Raw genomic sequence first — 22,121 nt, forward strand, 5'->3', positions numbered from 1 at the left:
CAAATATTCAAAATACACTTATAAATTTTTTAAGTATATGACTAAGTTTAATTTGAGTACATGGAGGCTATAAATTCAAATTAAAATCTTGCCAAATTTTTATCCTTCCTATTGTTGATGAAGAATGTTAGAGATTTTTCCCAAATAGAAGTGCTAGGTACAAAGTCCCTTCTAGAAAACATATCAGTGAAAACCTCATTTCCTTAATTGTATTTTATCTTACACAAAAATGGTAATGGTCATTTTAAAATGTGTTACTTCAGCTTCATGTGCATCAGACATTTTGGAATGGAGAACCAACTAGCAATAATTTTTAATGGACAGAATGGTATATAAAAGATGAATTCAATTGTACTTCTGCTATTTGCTTTCTGAGAGATTTCTGGGTCTTGGTCAACTAATAACATAGTGAGTTGGACTGAAAGAATACTAATAGAATGGAAAATCAGCAAAGAAAAATACCATCTAGTTGTCATCGACACTGAAACAAACGCGATCATTTACTGTCAACTTGGCATCACTGCTTTCCCATTTATGATCCATGCATTTCAGAAGAAAAACAGAACCATAGTTCCCAGAATCCTCCTCCCCAGTTGGTTCCAGGTCAGAGTCTGCCAGGAACAGGCACTTATGTGACATTGGAAAGGGAAGGAGTAGAAGCTATTATTCAAGCAGGGCAGTGACAGATAGACATGTGGGCTGACAATAGACAAGAGGTTCACGGCAGCTTATGGATGAATTCCAGCAAATTACCGTCTTTGGTTCCATAGACAATGGAGATGGCTAGTGGTAGCTGCTTGAGAATGATCTGTTGTAATGCTGCAAGCTTATATAGCTGGTAGAATTTCCTGGAGACTGAGGGAAATGGAGGCTCCCAAGAAAGTTCGGGGAGCCAACTACCTGTGCAATGCAAGCTGAGATTAGTGGCAACAGCTTCCTGGATCTTTAATCTCCCAACCCTTCCAATGCTTGTGGAAGTCTCAAATTCCCATATGAAAATTCCTATTTAGTCAACATACAGTAGCTCTTGTTTTTCTATAAGAGCTGTATTTAATACAACGTGCAGGTTACTATGCACTGCCCACACTGTTTTGATAGGGTGTTCGAAATTACTATGAATTTGAGGTTAAGTGAAAAAAAAAAAAAGGAAAAAAATTACTATGCATTGTAATAGAGTATAGAATTATTAACCGAAACCAACAAAACACACTACATATGAGAGACTTTTTTTTTTTAATTTGAGAGAGAGAGAGCACGCTCCAGAAAAGAGGGGCAGAGGAAGAGAGACAGAATGTTAAGCTTACCATGGAGCCCGAAACGGGGCTTGATCCCACGACCCAGGGATCATGACCTGAGCCAAAATCAAGAGTCAGATGCTCAACCGACCGAACGACCCAGGTGCCCCACGTATGAGAAATTTTTAAATTACCTTGTCATGTACTTACACATGTTTAAACAAGACAGAATAGGAGCTGTAACATTTTTTTTTTTTTTTAAATTTTTTTTTTTTTTTTTCAACGTTTATTTATTTTTGGGACAGAGAGAGACAGAGCATGAACGGGGGAGGGGCAGAGAGAGAGGGAGACACAGAATCGGAAACAGGCTCCAGGCTCTGAGCCATCAGCCCAGAGCCCGACGCGGGGCTCGAACTCACGGACTGCGAGATCGTGACCTGGCTGAAGTCGGACGCTTAACCGACTGCGCCACCCAGGCGCCCCGGAGCTGTAACATTTTAAAAAGGTGTTTGAACAAAAGAAAGCTTTAAAAACATTCCATATAAAAATATTAACATAGCAGGCCTTATAAAACTAAATATTGGCTACTTTCAGGGATGCAGCTTATCTGCTGGAATCTCCTAAAGAAATAACCAAACTGATATGCCTCAAGAATATAAATGTTTCTTAGGTAATATGTGCTAAATATTCTATTATTTACTGCAGATGTAAATTTTTTAACCTTCTTGATCTGTATTGTAACGGGCTTTCTAGATACACTCTAACAATCCATACTTCTACTTGCATCGTTGGAGAATGCCCGTTTCACTATATCCTTGCCTACATTATGATAATTTTTTTAGCTTTTTAGCTAGTAAGATTTCAATAGCATTTTAAAGAAAGTTGTTTCTCTTGGCCTTTGAGTTATCTGGCCTTTATAATATTAGTCTTATCTACATAAGAAAACACAAATCTAAACACCAGGAAACATGATATTATTCTTGGTTCTGTTGTGGATTTTTCAATCTGGCCAAATATTTGTGTTTTCACTTAAAAAATTTTTTCAAAAAGGACTGTTTGCCCTTTTTACTTTTCCTTTAAGGAACTTCTGTGCTCCACGTGGGGCTCAAATTCACAACCCTGAGATCAAGAGTCACATGCTGTACCAACTGAGCCAGCCAGGAGCCCCAGCCCTAACTCTTCTTTCTCAAAGTAGTTAACATTTAAAAAATATGAATAGAAGAAAGTTGATAAATTTAAATACGTTAAATTGAGAGCAAATATTCACGGACTTTTTTATTTATATTTGTTGGGACCCACTAGACACCAGGCAGGTATAAGGAACCGAGGCCTCACACTCTGGTGGGGACACAGACTAGCAATCAGGCGACAGTGCAGCTCCACTGGTCTCGATCCAAAGCACTTGGGCCACCAGTGTTTCAGAACCAACGCTCTTCATGTTGGTTTTAGAAAAGTAAAAAAATATATAACATTTAATATGCAACACCCCTGACAGAGCCTAGGGCAGCCTTCCGCAAGCATATACTGTAACATTTCTGGAGTAAAACATAACATAAATAGCTTCATGCCAGTTCAGGTCAGGTTTTGCTGCCAAATAAGGTTTGGCACTAATCATAAAATAAACTTTGTTTTTCAGAACTGCAGATAAAGACTGTGGACTCGGAAAATGGCATCATAGGTCCTAGGATAGAGAGAAAAACAGAGTACTATGGGAATGTACAGGGATGGTAGCCAACCCAGGCCGGCAGGGGGCAGATGCATTGGTGGAGAGAATTTATTTATTTAATTTTTAAATTTCCCATTGTTCATTGCAAATATATAGAAATACAATCATTTGTTCTTCTGTTCAATCATCTGTAACTTTTTTGTAGATTCCATAATGCTTTTTATAAAAATCTACATTTAAGTTAGTTATCATAATCGTTAGTGCAATAACAATTTCAGGAACAGATTCCAGTGATTCATCCCCCATGTATAACACCCAGTGCTCATCCCATCAAGTGCCTTCCTTAATGCCCCTTACTCATTTAGCCCATCCCTCCACCTTCAACCCCTTCCAGCAACCCTCAGTTTTTCTCTGTATTCAAGAGTTTTATGTTTTGTCCCCCTCCCTTTTTTATATTATTTTTGCTTCCCTTCCCTTATGTTCATCTGTTTTGTATCTTTAATTCCACATGAGTGAAGTCATATGATATTTGTCTTTCTCTGACTAATTTTGTTTAGCATAAAACCTTCTAGTTCCATCCACATTGTTGCAAATGGCAAGATTTCACTCTTTATGATTGCCAAGTAATACTCCATTGTGTGTGTGTGTGTGTGTGTGTGTGTGTGTGTGTGTGTACCACATCTTCTTTATCCATTCATCAGCTGATGATGGACATTTAGGCTCTTTCCATAATTTGGCTATTGTTGATAGCACTGCTATAAACATTAGGGTGCATATGCCCTTTTGGAACAGCATACTTGTATCCTTTGGATAAATACCTAGCAATGCAATTGCTGGGTCATAGGGTAGTTCCATTTTTAACTTTTTGAGGAAACTCCATACTGTTTTCCAGAGTGGCTGCACCAGTTTGCATTCCCACCAGCAGTGCAAAAGAGATACTCTTTCTCTACATCCTCGTCAACATCTGTTGTTGCCTGAGTTGTTAATTTTAGCCATTCTGACTGTTGTGAGGTGGTATCTTATTGTGGTTTTGATTTGTATTTCCCTAATGATGAGGGATGTTGAGCATTTTTTCATGTGTCTGTTAGCCATCTGGATGTCTTCTTTGGAAAAGTGTCTATTCATGTCTTTTGGCCATTTCTTCACTGGATTATTTGGGTTTTTTTGGGTGTTGAGTTTGATAAGTACTTTATAGATTTTGGATACTAACTCTATCTGATATGTCATTTGCAAATATCTTTGATGGAGAGAATTTATAAATTGGCTCATAAGTACCAATGAAACAAAAAAAATATTGTATTATTGTTCCAGAGAGCTTTGAGAGAGGTTGGGGAAAAGATATTGCCTGGTGATGAACTTTGAGAGACTGCTTTCAAGTTTTCTTACTTGATTGCTGTGTTACACACTGTCAGAGACTTCCTATTGCTGTGTTACAAAGTTAAAAATGAAAACATTATTGTCTGGTCTATTCAATTCCCCTACTGATAGAGTGAAAAATATTGCAAACAATACAGTTGTAAACAACAATGTCTTCATTTAAACACTCAACTATTTCTTGCAGGTCTATGCCATAGTTCAAAGTTTTTATACTTTCTTACTGTTCAGTTGGTCTCTCTGGCCCCAGCCAGGCTCTCTCCTACCCTACCATACAGGTGAATGTCTCATTCACTCCATGCCTGAAACCTTCAAGAGTTCCTTGTTGGAAAGAAAATTCTCTCCCTCTCCCTCTCATATATATATATATATATATATATATATATATATCATATATATACACACACACACATATATATATCTCATATATATATCGCATATATATGATATATATATATATATATATATATATATGATATACTATATAGACCAGGAGTGAGATAGCATCATATATACAAACTTGAGTAAGAGCACAAATACAAGAAAGCTTTATCAGGATTGCAAACTGGATGGTAAAAGGGCAGGAAGAGCAAACAGGATGAAGACCCAAGCTCAGGAGAGATGTATGAAGCAACATGAGCCAGACCAGGCAAGAGCTTATGCTGAACATGTCACCTGGAACTGAAGCGTATGGAAAACAGATCCAGAACTAGAATCCTCTTAACACGAGTCTAGAATATCTCAACATGTGAAATATTTGTGTGTGAAAGAGTAATTTCTAAAGTTTGTTTTCTTTAGTATTTTTAACATTCCTTTTTTTCCCAATATAATCTGCATAAATTATTGGCACTATTTTCCAAGGTGGGTTTTACTAAATGATGCAAATCCAGGACCTGGTCAAGAGTTTGTTATACATTAATCAATCAAAAGTGTCCATTGAGCATCTACTCAAATTGACCAGAACATAAGAAAAATCTTGAGGAGAGTTGTTAGAAAAGAAAATCAGGAAGAGTCTGAACAGTATGGTTTTACTTTCTTGCCTACTCAGCTTATTGGATACAAAAAGTATGTTTTAAAAATCTCACAAACCTATAAAAGTTTAACAGATGTACCTTTGAAATACTTAAAAGATTTTGGGCATTCCGTGGTTCCTTCATTGCAATGTATTTACAAATACAAAATTCAAAACAACAGCTACTGACTTTTCCTGGTTGGGACAAAGTTAGGGCACTGAATAGGAAAACTTCAAAGATGATCATTTGAATTATGACTATGTAAACTAGAGGAGCTTGGCCAAACATAAAAAAAAAATGCAAAGTCTGTTTCATTTCTTGTTTCTCACCTCAAACTCTAATCTGAATGCAAGGACAGAAGGAAGGCGTGTAAGGCCCCTCTCCCATTTTGTTTACTTACACACTAAAAGATGATGAACCCTGATTCTGTTAGAGCCTCTTTATTGCCTCCCATCTTTTAGGTAAAATGTTCACCTAATTGGGAATTTATTTCAGTGACAATTTACAAAAAAATGTTTCAAGTGGAACCTAATGTTCTTAAGGTAAGGTTGGTATAAAACCTTAATTGGGAGTATATGGGCTGTGGGGCAGTGGCGGGGCGGGGGGGGGGTGGCTTGTAAAAGGGGTGATTAAATTCCTTCTTTGTGCAAACATGGGACTGCACTCCCTGAAATAACCTTATATTTCAACACTGTAATAGCTCTGAGAGATAGGTTTTAAACATTAGGAAAATAAGGCTCAGAGGTGGAACCTCTTCTAAGGTCCAGTTCATGGGAGGCCCAGTCAAAATCAGAATCCAGATTCCTGACTCTGCACAGTAGGCTTTCATACCATATATGGCAGGAAATGTATTTTCTCAAGCGGATTCTCTCAAACAAATACTTACGAAGTAGTGATTTAGTCTTCTTATGGAAGTACCTGGTGAGTATGTGCATTGCGCAAGGATACAGGAGTGCACCAATCGACCAACCATCCTGGACTACCTTTATGTGGAGAAGAGAGAAATAAATAAAAGAAAGAAGTAAAATATGTGAAAGTACTATGAAGAAAACTAAAGCAAGAACAAAGGTACAAAGCAAACGGAGACTGTAAATTTAAATATGTTGGTCAGAATTACCACACCGACAAAGCGCATTTGAACAGACTAGAAGAAGAGAAGAGACTGATGAGTGGATATCCGTGGGAGGCCATCCTGGGGAGGTAAACAGGTGCAAAAACCCTGCCGTGAGAGTGAGTCTAGCAGCTCAAGGAGAAACAAGAAAGGCAGTGTGGCTGGAGCGGAGTGGGCAATGCAGAGGGTACAGGAGATTAGGCCAGGTTGTACCAGGCCTGTCTGGTGTTTATGTGAGCTCAGAAGCCATGGGAGAGTTTTTTAAATTAATTTATTTATTTATTGAGAGAGAGAGAGAAAGAGAGAGAAAGGGAGAACCAGCAGGGATGGGGCAGAGAGAGGGAGGGGGGCAGAGGATCCGAAGCGGGCTCTGTGCCGACAGCAAAGAGCCCATTGTGGGGCTGGAATTCAGGAACGGTGAGCTCATGACCTGAACCTAAGTTGGATGTTCAACCGATGGAGCCACCCAGGCACCCCAGCGGTGATAGAGTTGTGAGGAGTGACGGGATATGGATTACATTATAGTTGAATCATGTTGGCTGCTCTTTGAGAGCAGTCTGGAGGTGCAACTGCGGAAGCAAGACAACTGGTTAGGAATTTCCAACAATAATCAAAGTGAATGTCAGGGAGGCCAGAGAGACAGAGGAGACAGTCTTGAGAAGTTATTAATTCTGGATTGATTTTGCAGGTGGGGGTCAATAGGATTTCTTGATGGTTTGCATGTGGGTGTGAGAAAAGAGAAGAGAAGTCAAGGATGACTGCAAAGCTTTTAGGTGAGCACCTGTGTCATGAAGTTGTCATTCACTGAAACAGGGGAGGCTGTGAGAGCAACAGATTTGTGGGAAGTCCAGGAGTTTGGTTTTAGACCTGCTGGGTTTGAGATGACATTTACGGCATCCAGGTACAGGTTGAGCAGGCAGTTGGTTGGATATACAAGTCTGGAGTTCAGGAGCAAGGTTGGGACTGCACATATTTGGAAGGTCATCAGTGTATACATGTTATTCAAGCTCCAAGACTGAATGAGGTCACCAGGGAAATGATTATGGATAGAGAAGGGGCCAGGGGACTGAACCCTGAGCAGAGGAGTCAGTGGAATGCAAGATGAACTCTTTCAAAGGCTGCTGTTTGCTCATCTCAGACGAAGCTTGAAAACTGGTCCCTGTGCACAGTGGTGTGAATGTCATTGGTGAGCTGACTAAGTGCAGTGTCAGTGGAACAGTGGTTTGCCAGAGTGGAGTGGGTTCAAGGACAAGGGAGGGGGAGTAGTTGGAGATAGCAAGTAGCCAGTTTCTATGTAATTGTCCTATTTTTTTGTGGTTGTGAACTATAAAAAAAAGTTTTAGGGGGGACCTGGGTGGCTCAGTTGGTTGATTGTCCAACTTTGGCTCAGGTCATGATCTCACAATTTGTGGATTCGAGCCCTGAGTTGGGCTTTCTTCTGTAAGCACAGAGCCCGCTTCGGATCCTTTGTCTACCCCACCCCTCTACCCCTCCCTGCCTTGGACTCTCTCTCTCTCTCTCTCTCTCTCTCAACAACAACAACAAAAAAGGTTTTAATAATTACAACAAGAACTGAATTGTTACTGAATGCACCTTGTATTATAGGCCCTGTGCTATGCACGTTATACATAAAAAAAAAAATTATTCCTTCCAACAAAATGTAGTTCACAAATAAGAAAAGTGATATTAAAGATGTTAACTTTCCCAAGGTCACATGTGTGGTCAGGGGCACAGTTGAAATTTGAATTTAGGTTTGTTTGGCTCCAAGCCTTCATCCTTAACCACTGTGCAACATGGCCTTTAGCTATTACACAGCTGCATTATGTAGCCAATTAAATATTAAATAGCCACATAAGAGTGATTCTTTCCTGAGGTTAAAAACTAGCTTGGAAATGTTAAAAAACAAAATTTAACCAAATAAACTTTAAAGATCTTATTGTTTTTGTTCAACAATTCATGAATGAGGTGGCATACCATCTAGCAAATAAACAGAAACTCTGAGGAACTAGACAAAACAGAAAATTTTTATAGGCAGAAGGAGGCAGGACAAGAAACTTTCTAGCAAAGAGTGGATTGTTTTAGGCAAGGTCACCCTCCTTGGGGAAGGCAGGGGTCTATAAGACAGATTACCTCACTAGCGCCAACTAGGTCATTCCAGATTGACTGGCCTAAGATTCCACTCTTGGGAGAGATTGAAGCTGTCATTAAGAAAAGTATTAAGTCTTGGTTTGGTGACATGAGCTTAGCACAAGTGACTCCATTTTGGATCTATGTGTATTTTTTAACAGAAGAAGGAATGCAGAAAGGTAAACATGTGTCTTCCTCTTCGTTGGTCAAGATATTTATTTTTTATATTTTTATTTTAGAAAGAGAGAACATGAGCAGGGGAGAGGGGCAAAGGGAGAGAGAGAGAGAGAGAGAGAGAGAGAGAGAGAGAGAAACCCAAGCAGGCTCTATACCCAGCACAGAGCCCAACACAGGGCTTGATCCCATGACCCTGGGTAGGATCATGACCTGAGCCAAAATCAAGAGTCACAAGCTCAACCGACTGAACCACCCAGACACCCCCAGTCAGAGCATCCTTAATCTCTGGCAGATATAAAAGGCAGAACTGAACAGGGCTTATCATTTCAGCTGTCAGCCAACTCACAACAAGTCACCATCCATGAAACCCTTTTCAATACAAAATGGCTTGATAACCAGTTTTAGCAATATTGCTAAATCAAATAACTTGGAAAGAAATTCAGTCCTATGAGCATTAATGAAAAAGGAGGGCTGACATATGTCTATAAATCCGGTAAAGCACATACAAGGAAAGAGAATAGCTTTTTTCCTTATCTGGTCATCTATTTGCATGATGAAAAGCAGTGGTACGTACTTACCCCTCAGCAGAGAAGGGTTTTGGAAGGGAAAATTTTGCAATACCCTATAGGCCCACTCCCTTTCCACACACTCCATTTAATTTTGACTAATATTTTTATTTACCCAGAGCTGTTGAACACTCTGTCTTGGGCTCAGTGGGATAAGATAAAAGTAACATCAAACTGAATTGTGATGAACAACCATATGGCTCTCAAGATAAACACCTGAGTGTTATGTCTCTGTTCTGGAAGCCTGAGCTTTATAATTCTGTTACACCTGGGTCCAATACTTAAGAAAGTATCAAAGTATCAAATAGACCTTCCTTAGAAACTTCTGAAAATAGTATCGTATTTTTTTTGTGTGGTGCAGGGGAACAAAAACACTGCAATTCAATCTTATAATCACATATTAAGGGAAGAAAACTAGAAGAGCTGAGTAATAATAAATAGTAACAAATAAGGGAGCCTAGGCAGCTCGGTTGATTAAGCACTGGGCTCTTGACTTTGGCTTAGGTCAGGATCTCAAGGTTTGTGGGACTGAGCTCCGCAGTGTGGAGCCTGCTTGGGATTCTCTCTCTCCCTCTCTTTCTGCGCCTCTCCCATTCCCATGCCTTCTCCCCTCTCTCTAAATAAATAAATAAATAAATAAATAAACAAACAAACATTAAAAAAATAGTAACAAATACTAAGGTGATCTTACAAATTAGGTAATGTATGTAAAACCATTTGGGGAGTTTTTAAGAATTCACAAACATGGGCTAGTGTTATCAGGTAAACGAAATCAAGGGATATCATGGCTACAGCCTAGAGTCTATTGACCAGGCACTTACTTTTAATTTTATGGAAATAAAGACTTAACAGTGAAAATCTTTGCATTTGTAAAGCACTTCTCATTCTTCTAAAAAAGCTATATATGTACAAGGAAAGAAATTACAATATTATAACATTGTAAACTATGCGAAGTATCTCTGGCTGTTAGGCCCTCAATTCTTTTTCTCAAAGGCAACCACAGTTTCTAGTTTCTTATGTACCCTTCTGTATATATACATATCTATTCATATTTCTTACCTATATCTCTGGAATAAAAATAATTGGTTCTCACCTGATAGTTTTCCTTTACTCTTTCACATTTTGTAGATTTTGGTATCGTAATCGTACTCTATTCTGAAAAATAAATGGCATTATTTTTTTCTCTGAAAATATGCAAACAACTCATAACTATGTGAATATTTAAGTTGCAGTTTTATCTTCGAGAATTCACTTTACGATTGGGGCGCCTGGGTGGCGCAGTCGGTTAAGCGTCCGACTTCAGCCAGGTCACGATCTTGCGGTCCGTGAGTTCGAGCCCCGCGTCGGGCTCTGTGCTGATGGCTCGGAGCCTGGAGCCTGTTTCCGATTCTGTGTCTCCCTCTCTCTCTGCCCCTCCCCCGTTCATGCTCTGTCTCTCTCTGTCCCAAAAATAAATAAACGTTGAAAAAAAAATTTTTTTAAAAAGAAAATTCACTTTACGATTTATCAAGGCAATATGCCTGACACTGTTAGAGGTCAAAACCTTACGATCAGTGTTTGCCCAGACAAAATCCTTAAATGTTTGCTGCTCAGCGTTCCTTCACTCACTGCACTCAGTAGGAAGTCAAAACCTGGTGAGAAAGCAGTGCTGATAACTTAACACTGGGCTTTTGATGAAGCCTGCTTTCCTGAATAGACCTCACGGAAGTTGTGTTAGGTCACTTGCCTTTGATTCCTGAGTCTTTCTTCTTTATATAGTCCTTAAATATTTTATGAATCAAGCAAACATTTCAATACAAAACTGAAATACACAAGCTGGGGAAGGAGAAGAAAAATGAAGTTCCCGTATCTTTTGAACATGAAGCTTCAATCTGAGGCACAGAAATGCACTGCATGATGTTTACCGTTTCATTTCTTGCCGGGTACCATGAACGTTTTTCCCTGACTTACCTCGATGCTCCAGCAAGGACACATCTGGCCAGGGGGTTTTCATACTCCTTTGCCAGCTGGAGAACACTTCGACGACTCAGGACCTTCCTTCTGGCTACTGGTCAGTAGTCTTCCAAAACGCCTTTTTTTTTTTAACAATAATCCCGTAGTTTTTGAGACCTTTGGAAAGAATAAAATGCAATCTATTACAGACGTAGGGAGGAATCTTTGAAAAATAAAGATTCACCATATTTATATCATAAATTTTATAATTTAATGGGAGAAAGGACAAAACACAGCTATTATGAATAGTTAAAATAACAGATTACATTTACCCATAGCCGACGTATTTCAGGAAAGTGTGTGTAGAGCCCTCTGACATAGGACTTCCTCTTACTCCAATGTCCCCGCTACCCCCCTTCCTAAAACAAGAAGCTATTGACCTCATTTGTTTCTGAAATGAAACTTTCTCACTGAAAACTTTTGCTATGGCTACATAATGAAAATGCAACCATCACTGTACAAAAAAAAAAAAATTTCCCAAATATTCATATGGATTGTTTGGGACCAGGCAGATAAAACAATAGCCAATTGCATTTTTCCCCTTTTCACCTAATTGTTTTTGGTCATGGAAAGACATAGGCAAAGCTTGGCTGAATACCAATCATTCATTCTCTATGGCTTCTCTTAAGGTTTCACCCTGCAGAGTGTGCTGGAATAAAGAAGTTCAAAATGACATTAGAAATAATGCTACTAATAATAGTATTTTTTTAAATTTTTTTAATGTTTATTTTTATTTTTGAGAGAGAGAGAGAGAAAGTGAACACAAGTGGGGGAGGGGTAGAGAGAGAGGGAGACACAGAACCCGAAGCAGGCTCCAGGCTCTGAGCTGTCAGACCAGAGCCCAACACAGGGCTCGAACTCATGAACCATGAGATCATGACCTGAGCCAAAGTCGGATGCTCAACTGACTGAGCCACCCAGGTGCCCCACTAATGATAGTATTTTAACTGGAGAAAAGGATTTCTGGGATTCTGTAAAACTGGAGAAAAAGAACTGAAAAATGGGATAAAATGGAGTTTGTCAGACACATAGGATACAGGATGAAAAAGATCATGGACTCAGATATAAAACAAGAATATGCTAGGGAGGGCACTTGTTAGGATGAGCACTGAGTGTTATATGTGAGTGATAGATCACTAAATTCTACTCCTGAAATTATTACAGTTTATGTTAACTAACATCGATTTAAATTTAAAAATAAATTAAAAGGGTCATCTGTGTGGCTCAGTCGGTTAAGCATCTGACTTTGGCTCAGGTCATGATCTTGCAGTTTGTGGGTCTGAGCTCTGCGTTGGGCTCTGTGCGACAGCTCAGAGCCTGGAGCCTGCTTCGGATTCTGTGTCTCCCTTTCTCTGCCCTTCCCCCGCGCCCTGCTCATGCTCTGTCTCTCTCCCTCTCTCAAAAATGAATAAATATTTTTAAGGAAATTTTTAATTAAAAAATAAAAATAAATTAAACATAAAAATAAAATAAGCTTTTAAATTAGATATAGAAATACTTAGTTAATCCCAAATAATCTCATTTCAAGATCTTGTTTATATTCAACTGCTTCCTATTCAAAAGTTACATTAAAAGTCAATGGATTTCTTTTTTTTCCTTTTCTTTCTTTTTTTTTTTTTTTAGTCAATGGATTTCTAAGGGTGCCTGGGGGGCTCAGTCAGTTGAGTGTCTGACTTTGGCTCAGGTCATGATCTCACAGGTTTTGAGTTTGAGCCCTGCATTGGGCTCTCTGCTGTCAATGCAGAGCCTGCTTCAGATCTCCACACTCTCTCTCACTCTCTCAAAAATAAATAAACATTAAAACATAAAACAAGAATATGAAGCTACTTAAATTAAGTGAAAAGAGGGAAAAAAAAGATGCAGTCATACCTGAGTTATGATCTCTACTTCTTAATGATTATATAAATCCAATACTGTATTTAAATATGCTACAGAAATTGGGGCACCTGGGCATCGGTTAAGCATCGGTTAAGCATCGACTTCGGCTTAGGTCATGATCTCACGGTTCATGGGTTTGAGCCCCGCGTCCGGCTCTGTGCTGTCAGCTCGGAGCCTGGAGCCTGCTTCAGATTCTGTGTCCCCCTCTCTCTCTGCCCTTCCCCCGCTCACACTCTCTCTCTCTCTCAAAAATAAATAAAAAACGTTAAAAATATTAAAAAAAAATAAGTGTGCTACAGAAATAAATAATGGGTTGACTTTCACTTTGCTCTACACCAAAGACAGTGTACCATGTACAGTGTAGGGGAAAAGCTCCTACTTACTGTTTCCTTTCTTTTCTGAGAGTACAGATTGTTTTTTTCAGTTCTCAGGAGAAAAAAAACTACCAGATCTGTGTGGGCTGCTCTCCTCTCACCTCATCCTTAGACCTGGTTTAAACTTTAATCCTCGTCCCTTCAAAGAGTACAGCATTTCAATTCATTTCAGAGCACAGGATTGGTGCTGATGAAAATGGGACCAAAATAAAAGAAGAGAGATTAGTGATGCTGAGAAATGTCCATTGTGAGCACTGCAAGAACCCTTGAACCAGCCAGCCAGGGCCTACTGAAGCTGCCTGCTGCTATTTCCAGGAAATTGTACTGTAAATTGTACAAAGTACAGCACTGGAACAGAAGGGAGTAGGGTATGTGTCATCGACTATGAAGATGGAGAAAAAAAAATTCTGTGTAAAATAAAGTAAGGACTCTCCAAAGAAAATAGAGATTCGGACATTCAAATATATATGCACTTCCCACACCCACACAAACTGGGCGAATAAAAAAGAACACCTTAAAACCTAATTCAAAAACAGTGTGCCAATTACAGGCTGTACTCTTCTACAAGACAGATAATAAGTTATATGCCCTGCCCATGACACCGAAGACAATTGTTCCAAAGATCTGGTCACCAAACGCTTTGGAAAAAAAAAAAAAAAATCTGAGCATAATTACATCAGCATATGGACTCTGGAAAATTTCTTCTACCGTAATAAGTTCAGAAGGACGTTTCCTGTTTCACGTTTCTAGTACACGTTGTCTTTTAGACAATAACAGTGTGAAACAATAGTTTGGCATGAGTTCAACGCATACTAAGAAATGCCCTGACCCTTGAAGGCTGGGATGAGTCAGCCTTAAATGGCAAAGAGAATAAAATTTGAGAAGCCGACACATCTCTGACTTCAATCTTGCAAATTTCTTTACCAGTAAAGAGTTCTTATGTTTAACATTTACATTTAGACAGACAGCATTTAGGCTTGTTTCTGCATAATCTGGCTTTGAAAAAAATTGTTTGTAAGGCAAAACTGCAATACAGAAAAAGGATATGGTGGCAATTCCTCTCAAACTGTTAACAAGGACCAGCCTTTGCTTCCACTATTCAACCTCCTGCCCCTCTTCTGTGTAGTCAGTCCAAGTGAAAATGGGCTTCCTTATCCCTCATCAAGCCTTGCAAGCCCCTGGGAATCCTTACCCTTTCGATGGGCCTTACTACTACTTTGAACACCATGAGACAGAGCCAGTCAGTACTGGGCCCCTCTTAAACTTGGTAGTTCTCACATCCATCTTCTCTGACGTTAGACTGGGACCCTCAGTACATGTTGGCATCAAAGCAACCTATGCCAATTTAACATTTGGACCAGTCATTTCCAATGACATCTCTCATCTCTAATATTCTGCCACTTAGTTAAGAAAGTAGATGAAGAGGGCATTCTGAAATCAGGCCGAGCCTGCAGAGGCTCCAACAGTGGGACCAGCATTAGGAGGGGCAGAATCTGAGATGAGAAGTTGCAAAGTGGTAAGGATTGACAATGGGGGGAAAGGGCAGGCAATGACAGGAGGGTTGTCTTTTAGCCAGTGCCACAGAATTACCAGGATGAGAGAGCCAGAAGTAATCCTTGACCAACCCTTCTCTTTCACTTTCCACATACGACCAATCCTCAACTTTGCCTCATTTTTTATTCTGAAGGACAAAAAGACCTGCTATTTTTCCCCCTAAATAATTTAGTTTTATTTCTTAAAAATTATAAATGATCTATGTCTATTTTCAAATTTCAAAATAATATAGAAAGATACAGAGGAAAAAGTAAAAATCATCTCCAACTCTAGTCTCTAGAAATAGGCGCTGTTTTAACATTTTGTTGAAAAGCCTTACAGATATCTCTCTCTCTATATATATACCCATGCACATTCCTGCACACTCATATAGACATTTTACAGAAAGTGAGGCATATTATATAGAGTTCAATAATCTTTTGTTTTCATTTAGTAGTGGGTCATGAGTGTCTTCCTATTTCAATTAATATAGAGTTATACAATCATTTTTAGTGGTTGCACAATATCCCATTGAGGGGATATATCATAATTTATTTATCAAATTTTCCATTGAAGGAAATTATTATTTTTTTCATTTTTGACTGTTATTGACAGCACTAATACTAATATCTTGTACATGCTATTATGAGACCTTCTTTTACTAATCTGATAATGAAAAATAGCTCTCATCTTCTCATTTCTATTTTTTGATCTTTGGCAAGGTTTTTAACATTTTGCAGACCATTTATATTCTTTGACAAATTGCTGTGTCTATTTTTTCTAGTAGAATGCTTTCTCTTGGTGAGTCATAATCCTCTTTGTATATTAAAGATATCATCATTCATAAATGTGTCACCCATTTTTTCCCAGTTTGTTCTTTGCTTGTTAAATTTAATTTTATGATTATTTTTGCTGAAGCATTCAATTTTTACATAGTCTAATTTATCAGTAACTTAATTTTTGATTTAGGCCTACCGATTTAATCTCCTAACATTCCTACCAGCACTACTCAGATCCTTCGTCATCTTTCTCTCAGATAACTAGAAGAGTCTAAATTGGCCTCCCTCTCTTTGCCTCCTAAAATCTACACTCCACACAGCTGTCAGAGTGGTCTTTTTTAAAAAATATTTTAAGGTGTTTTATTTATTTTTGAGGGAGAGAGCAGGGAAGGGGCAGAGAGAGAGGGAGACAGAGGATTCGATGTAGGCTCTGAGCTGAGAGTGGAGCCCTATGTGGGGCTTAAAGTCATGAACCATGAGATCATGACCTGAGGCAAGGTCAGATGCTTAAGTGACTCAGCCACCCAGGTGGCCCAGAGTGGTCTTTTTAAATGAAAATGTGGCCAGGTCATCTTCTGCTTAAGACTGCTCAGTGGTGTCTGTCTCAAATTGGGTATTCATACAGCTCTTCCAGGAGTCGAGGAAATAACAACTAACTGTGGCAAATATTCCTGGAGCATTATTTATTTGTGAAGATTTTTATTTTTATTTATTTATTTTTATTTTTATTTTTTTATTTTTTTTTTAATTTTTTTTTCAACGTTTATTTATTTTTGCGACAGAGAGAGACAGAGCATGAACGGGGGAGGGGCAGAGAGAGAGGGAGACAGAATCGGAAACAGGCTCCAGGCTCTGAGCCATCAGCCCAGAGCCCGACGCGGGGCTCGAACTCACGGACCGCGAGATCGTGACCTGGCTGAAGTCGGACGCCTAACCGACTGCGCCACCCAGGCGCCCCTGTGAAGATTTTTAAAGAAGAAAGCACAATATTTTTATTTTAAGAAAGACACAAATATATTATACAGCAGGATTCAAACTTCAATCGAATTTTTAAAATAAACCAGAATTTTCAAAGGAATATCAAGAATTTAAGTGGCGATGGTTTAAAGGCAATAGATATGGAGAACAGAGCTTAACCTCCTTCACATGTGTGGCACGGAGGACCTTGTATTCACCAAAATCCTTTGCCTTTTCCTTCCAATTGCATAGATTTCCCAGCCTCCCTTGGAGTCGGGTGTGATTATGTGATTGAATTCTGGCCAGTGGAATGTGGGAAGTCAGGGCGGTCATGTGACTTACTGTCCAAGTCAGGACACGGCTAAGAGTGAAAGAGGACAGTATTAATTGTTGCCCTGGGAATTCAGGCATACATTGGGACATATGATCATCACTGGGAGACGTGATGTGTGCCTTCCCAAGATGGGTCCAGTCCTAACTCCCCCGTCTCTTCTATAGTCAGCTAGCAGATGCAGAAGCTGCAAGCAGAAGACTCAATGCTCTGGCTAGAACCAGAGGGTGGAAGGCTTGCTTGCACCAACTGCCTCCAGGAATGAGAACTTCACTCCTAGCATTTCAGACCCTTGTTGGTGACAGCAGTTCTTATCCTGCTAGTACAACACGGAGCACAGGGTTTCCCGTGGTGTGGCCTCTCCCCAGCCCTCCAGTCTTACCTTTCATCACTCTCTAGCTGGAACATAAGCTCTAGCAAACTGAATGGCTCTCGCTCATACATTTCCAAATACCTGTTAAGGTGTCAGTCTCTGCCACTAGTTAGAGAACTTCTTGACAACAGCAGCAGCATCATAGATTCCACGAATATCTTTTGGATGAGGAAATACTTAGCCACATAAGAAATGAAATCTTCCAATAGTAGCATTTCATGTCCAGAAACAAAACCATCAGAACTATACAGCTCATGGAAGATCTTATATCTGCAAAGCCATGTTCAAATTCAAGATTTTGGAAAAGGAGCTACACATTTTTGTAGCCCTCAAATATGAATGCAAAAATATCCTTCCTCTTAGACTTCACCATTCCTTTATCTTCATCTCTTCCCCCATCCCATATGCAAACACACACACACACACACACACACACACACACACACACACTTGCTTACCTCCTCCTGGGGGAATATTCGACTTAATTAACAATAGTATAATAAGTTTGAAGGAAAATAAAGAATTAAGATTTTAAGTTCAGATCCTAATGCTAGCCAATAATCCCTACATGAGGTGCTGTGGCCCAGCAGGGGGATTTACCGCTTCTGCTTCCCAAGATGATTAAGAGTTGATGTATAATTGACAATGATGTACACTAGAGCATGTTATCAAGAAAGGGGTTTTGCCTGCATGATTTAATTAACATTAATGGTAGTTAAGCTGCACACACAGACCATAATGTTCTTTTTGCTCTAAGAGAAAGGAGGGGCTTTCACTACCTAGATTGTGAAATATTGATTAATTCATATATACTCAAACATTCATCTAAAAATGGAATAATTCAAGCTGTCAGTCCTTCCCCCTCATCCACATACAAAAACACAATGGCAGTCCTGAGAAGAATAAGAGTGATGAGGGGGTGGAAACGAGGAAGGAGGGCAAGAGCAAAGAGAGGAGAACACAGCAAATGAAGTATGTCAAGCTACACCCACAGACACACAACACCCACACAAAATCATGCACACACACACACACACAATACCCACTCTACTAATTAATGCAGCTTTGCTTTCACGTCAAATATTAGGGAAACATTAATTAGAGAGAAATCTCATTAATCCATTTCCCAGTTCATTAATTATGCATCAATGCCAAGTTTTTGTTGGCCTGACATAAAATAATCCTATTCCAATGAAGATCTCATGCTGCATATTACACTACAACTATGGGGCTTTCCTGACTCTTTGGGATCGTATTCAGGATCCACTCAATTCATATGTTGTATATATTTGTGTCCCCTAATAAGTGTTCTGGGATTAGGATATGTCTGTCCTTTAAGCTAACAACTATTTTTCAGCTAATACTTCATACATCTTTGTCACAGTTACATTAGGAATTCTGTTCAGCATGAAAAAAAAAGCAACACAACATTGTGAATATAATTAATGCCACTAAATTATACACTTAAAATGGTTAAAATGATAAATTTAATGTGATATATGTTTTACCATAATAAAAATATTTTTAAAAAACAAAGGAGAACAGATATAGATTTTTTTTAATTTTTAATGTTTATTTATTTTTGAGGAAGAGAGAGAGACAGAGCGTGAGCAGGGAGGGGCAGAAAGAGAGGGAGACACAGCATCTGAAACAGGCTCCAGGCTCTGAGCTGTCAGCACAGAGCCTGACACGGGGCTCGAACTCATGGACCACGGGATCATGACCTGAGTCGAAGTCGGACACTTAACCAACTGAGCCACCCAGGCTCCCCCCGCGATTTTTTAAATTTATTTTTAAAATTTTATTTAAATCCAAATTAGTTACCATACAGGTAAATAATGGCTTCAGAAGTAGAATTTAGTGATTCATCACTTACATATAACACCCAGTGCTCATTCCAAAAATGAGCATCACCCATTTAGCCCATCCCCCCACCCGTAACCCCTCCTGAAACTCTAAGTTTGTTCTCTGTATATAAGAGTCTCTTATGGTTTGCTTCCCTCTCTGTTTTTATTTTATTTTTTCTTCCCCTCTCTTATGTTCATCTGTTTTTGTTTCTTTTTAAATTTTTTTAAATGTTTATTTATTTTTGAGAGACAGAGAGAGAGAGAGAGAGAGAGAGACTGTGAGCGGGGGAGGAGCAGAGAGAGAGGGAAACACAGAATCGGAAGGAGGCTCCAGGCTCTGAGCTGTCAGCACAGAGGCTGATGCAGGGTTCAAACTCACGAGCTGTGAAGTCATGACCTGAGCTGAAGCTGGACGCTCAACCAACTCAGCCACCGAGGCACCCACCCCATCTGTTTTCTTTCTTAAATTCCACATATAAGTGAAATTGTGATATTTCTTTCTCTAACTTATTTCGCTTAGCATAATACACTTTAGTTCCATCCACGTTGTTGCAAATGGCAAGATTTCATTCTTTTGATCACCAACTAATACTCCATTGTATATGTATACCACATCTTCTTTACCCATCCATCCATCTATGGACATTGGGCTGTTTCCATACTTTGGTTATTGTCGATAGTGCTGCTATAAACATTGGGGTGCGTGTGTCCCTTTGAAACAGCATTTTTGTATCCTTTGGATAAATACCTAGTAGTATAATTGCTGGGTCATAGGGTAGCTCGATGTTTAATTTTTTGATGAACCTCCGTACTGTTTTCCAGAGTGGCTGTACCACTTTGCATTCCCACCAGCAGTGCAAAAGTGTTCCCCTTTCTCCACATCCTCACCAACACCTGTGGCTTCCTGAGTTGTTAATTTTAGCCAGATAAAAGCTATAGATTTTTGAAAAAGTTAAGCTATAGGGGGACTATAAATATAAAAAAATTAGCTTATGACAACAAGTACTCCCAAAAGACCTCAGAATGTATTTCCTTTTGTACAGAGGAAATATGAGTTGAACTTCAGAGCCCAGACAAACTCACATGTGTTATTTGCAAAGAGATTTTGGAAAAGCAAAGATGTTTGGCCTCAACAACAAATATTAACTGAGCATCCATAAGAGTTTTAGCACTGTACTAGTTAATTTGGGACTACCTATATTTTACCTATGTTTAGTCTCCTAACATATTCTTCTCTATATTCCTAGCTGATTCCTAGAGGGACTGGATGGCACTACTCCCTCTGACCCAACTACAAGTAAAGGTTAAAAGGTTTACTAGACTTGGAGTAAGTAGATAAAAGTTAGGAGCTTCTTCCACGAATGGTTGAGCCTACTCTTTCTACAGTGAATAAGTCTCACTTTTGAGGAGAGTTTCAGATCCATAAAGTGCTCCATACTTAATAAATACTAAAGTGTCACACTTTCAGTGGGTACACAGTAACTGTAACTGACTCAGTAACCTGTCCCAACCCTTTAATCAAGATATCCAGTATTAAATGTCACCAAATCCTGTCTTCAAGGTGCAAACTGATTGACTCTGGGGTCTGGAAAAGAATTTTCTACTTAATATCACACAACTGAATTTGCTGCAAAAATGTTATATGGAGTTAATCTGAGGTGAAATTTGGGCCAGTACATCAAAATGAGATTGAAATAAGAAAGAAAAGGGGCGCCTGGGTGGTTCAGTTGGTTAAGCGTCTGACTTGGGCTCAGGTCACGATCTCACCGTGGTGGGTTTGAGTCCCGTGTCAGGCTCTGTGCTGACAGCTCAGAGCCTGGAGCCTGCTTTGGATTCTCTCTCTCTCTCTCTCTCTCTCTCTCTCTCTCTCTCCCTGTCCCCCCTCTCCCCGCCGCCCCCGCTGGTGCTCTGTCTCTCTCTCTCTCAAAAATAAATAAACATTAAAAAAAACATTTTTTTTTAAAAAAAGAAAGAAGAAATAGAAAAAGATACAATAAAGTCTCTCTTAACAATTATTTGATTCTTCTAATTTTTCACCATGGAAATATTGCTAATTTGTATATTTATTTCAAGAAAAATAAACTACCAGTACCTGAAGAAAATTACACACAACTGTTAGTTAAATCCCACTAGTTAGTTTAACTAGTTGTTAAATCCCACTAGTCACTTTTCCTTAAAGTTCCTACAAGTCTTAATCTTATCTACCATTTTTACCAACAGGCTGATTTACCTAAATTCTCTTCTCCCATTTGTATACATATTTATCCAATCTGCCTTCTCTGGTGAGGGGTTGTTGTCTGTGATCAGTCCAGCCTGTAAGAGACCAAGAAAGAAGATAGAAGATAGGAGACAGAAGATAGAAGACAGAAGACAGAAGGGGCACCTGGGTGGTTCAGTCGGTTAAGCGTCTGACTTCAGCTCAGGTCATGATATTACAGTTCATGAGTTTGAGCCCTCCGTTGGGCTCTGTGCTGAGGGCTCAGAGCCTGGAGCCTGCTTTAGATTCTGTGTCTCCCTCTCTCTCTGCCCCTCCCCCACTTGCTCTTTCTCTCTTTCTCAAAAATAATAAACATTAAAAAATTTTTTGAAAAAAGAAGTTAGAAGACAGAAGACAAAAGTGCCTTTTGTGCAGCACTGAATCCTGTGTGGAAAGAGACAGAAAGCACCAAATGTTATCTTCAGGAAAGACTACTGAGAGAAGTACCTCTCAGCATACAAATGCTCATCAAAGCAAGTCAGAAGGTGCGTCGGAGATTAACGAGATCCTTGTTGGGGAAACAAGTGGTCA

The 22,121-nt window shown here is 39.3% G+C and overlaps 1 long non-coding RNA gene across 1 annotated transcript in view; it reads right to left on the reverse strand.

Moving 5' to 3' along the window:
* Window positions 1-2,408: 2,408 nt before the first annotated feature.
* Window positions 2,409-22,121, reverse strand: part of LOC124514844 (uncharacterized) — a 101,905-nt gene continuing 82,192 nt past the window's right edge. The window contains exons 2-5 of the long non-coding RNA XR_006962676.1: window positions 11,220-11,378; window positions 10,363-10,424; window positions 6,175-6,271; window positions 2,409-2,916 (exon numbers count right to left, since the gene is read on the reverse strand). This is a non-coding gene — a long non-coding RNA (uncharacterized LOC124514844). The remainder of the gene's footprint in view (window positions 2,917-6,174; window positions 6,272-10,362; window positions 10,425-11,219; window positions 11,379-22,121) is intronic.

Source organism: Lynx rufus, unplaced genomic scaffold, assembly GCF_022079265.1.
Source record: "Lynx rufus isolate CCGP_SWC_20201006 ecotype Redwood Valley unplaced genomic scaffold, mLynRuf1.p SCAF_2, whole genome shotgun sequence".
NCBI lineage: Eukaryota > Metazoa > Chordata > Mammalia > Carnivora > Felidae > Lynx > Lynx rufus.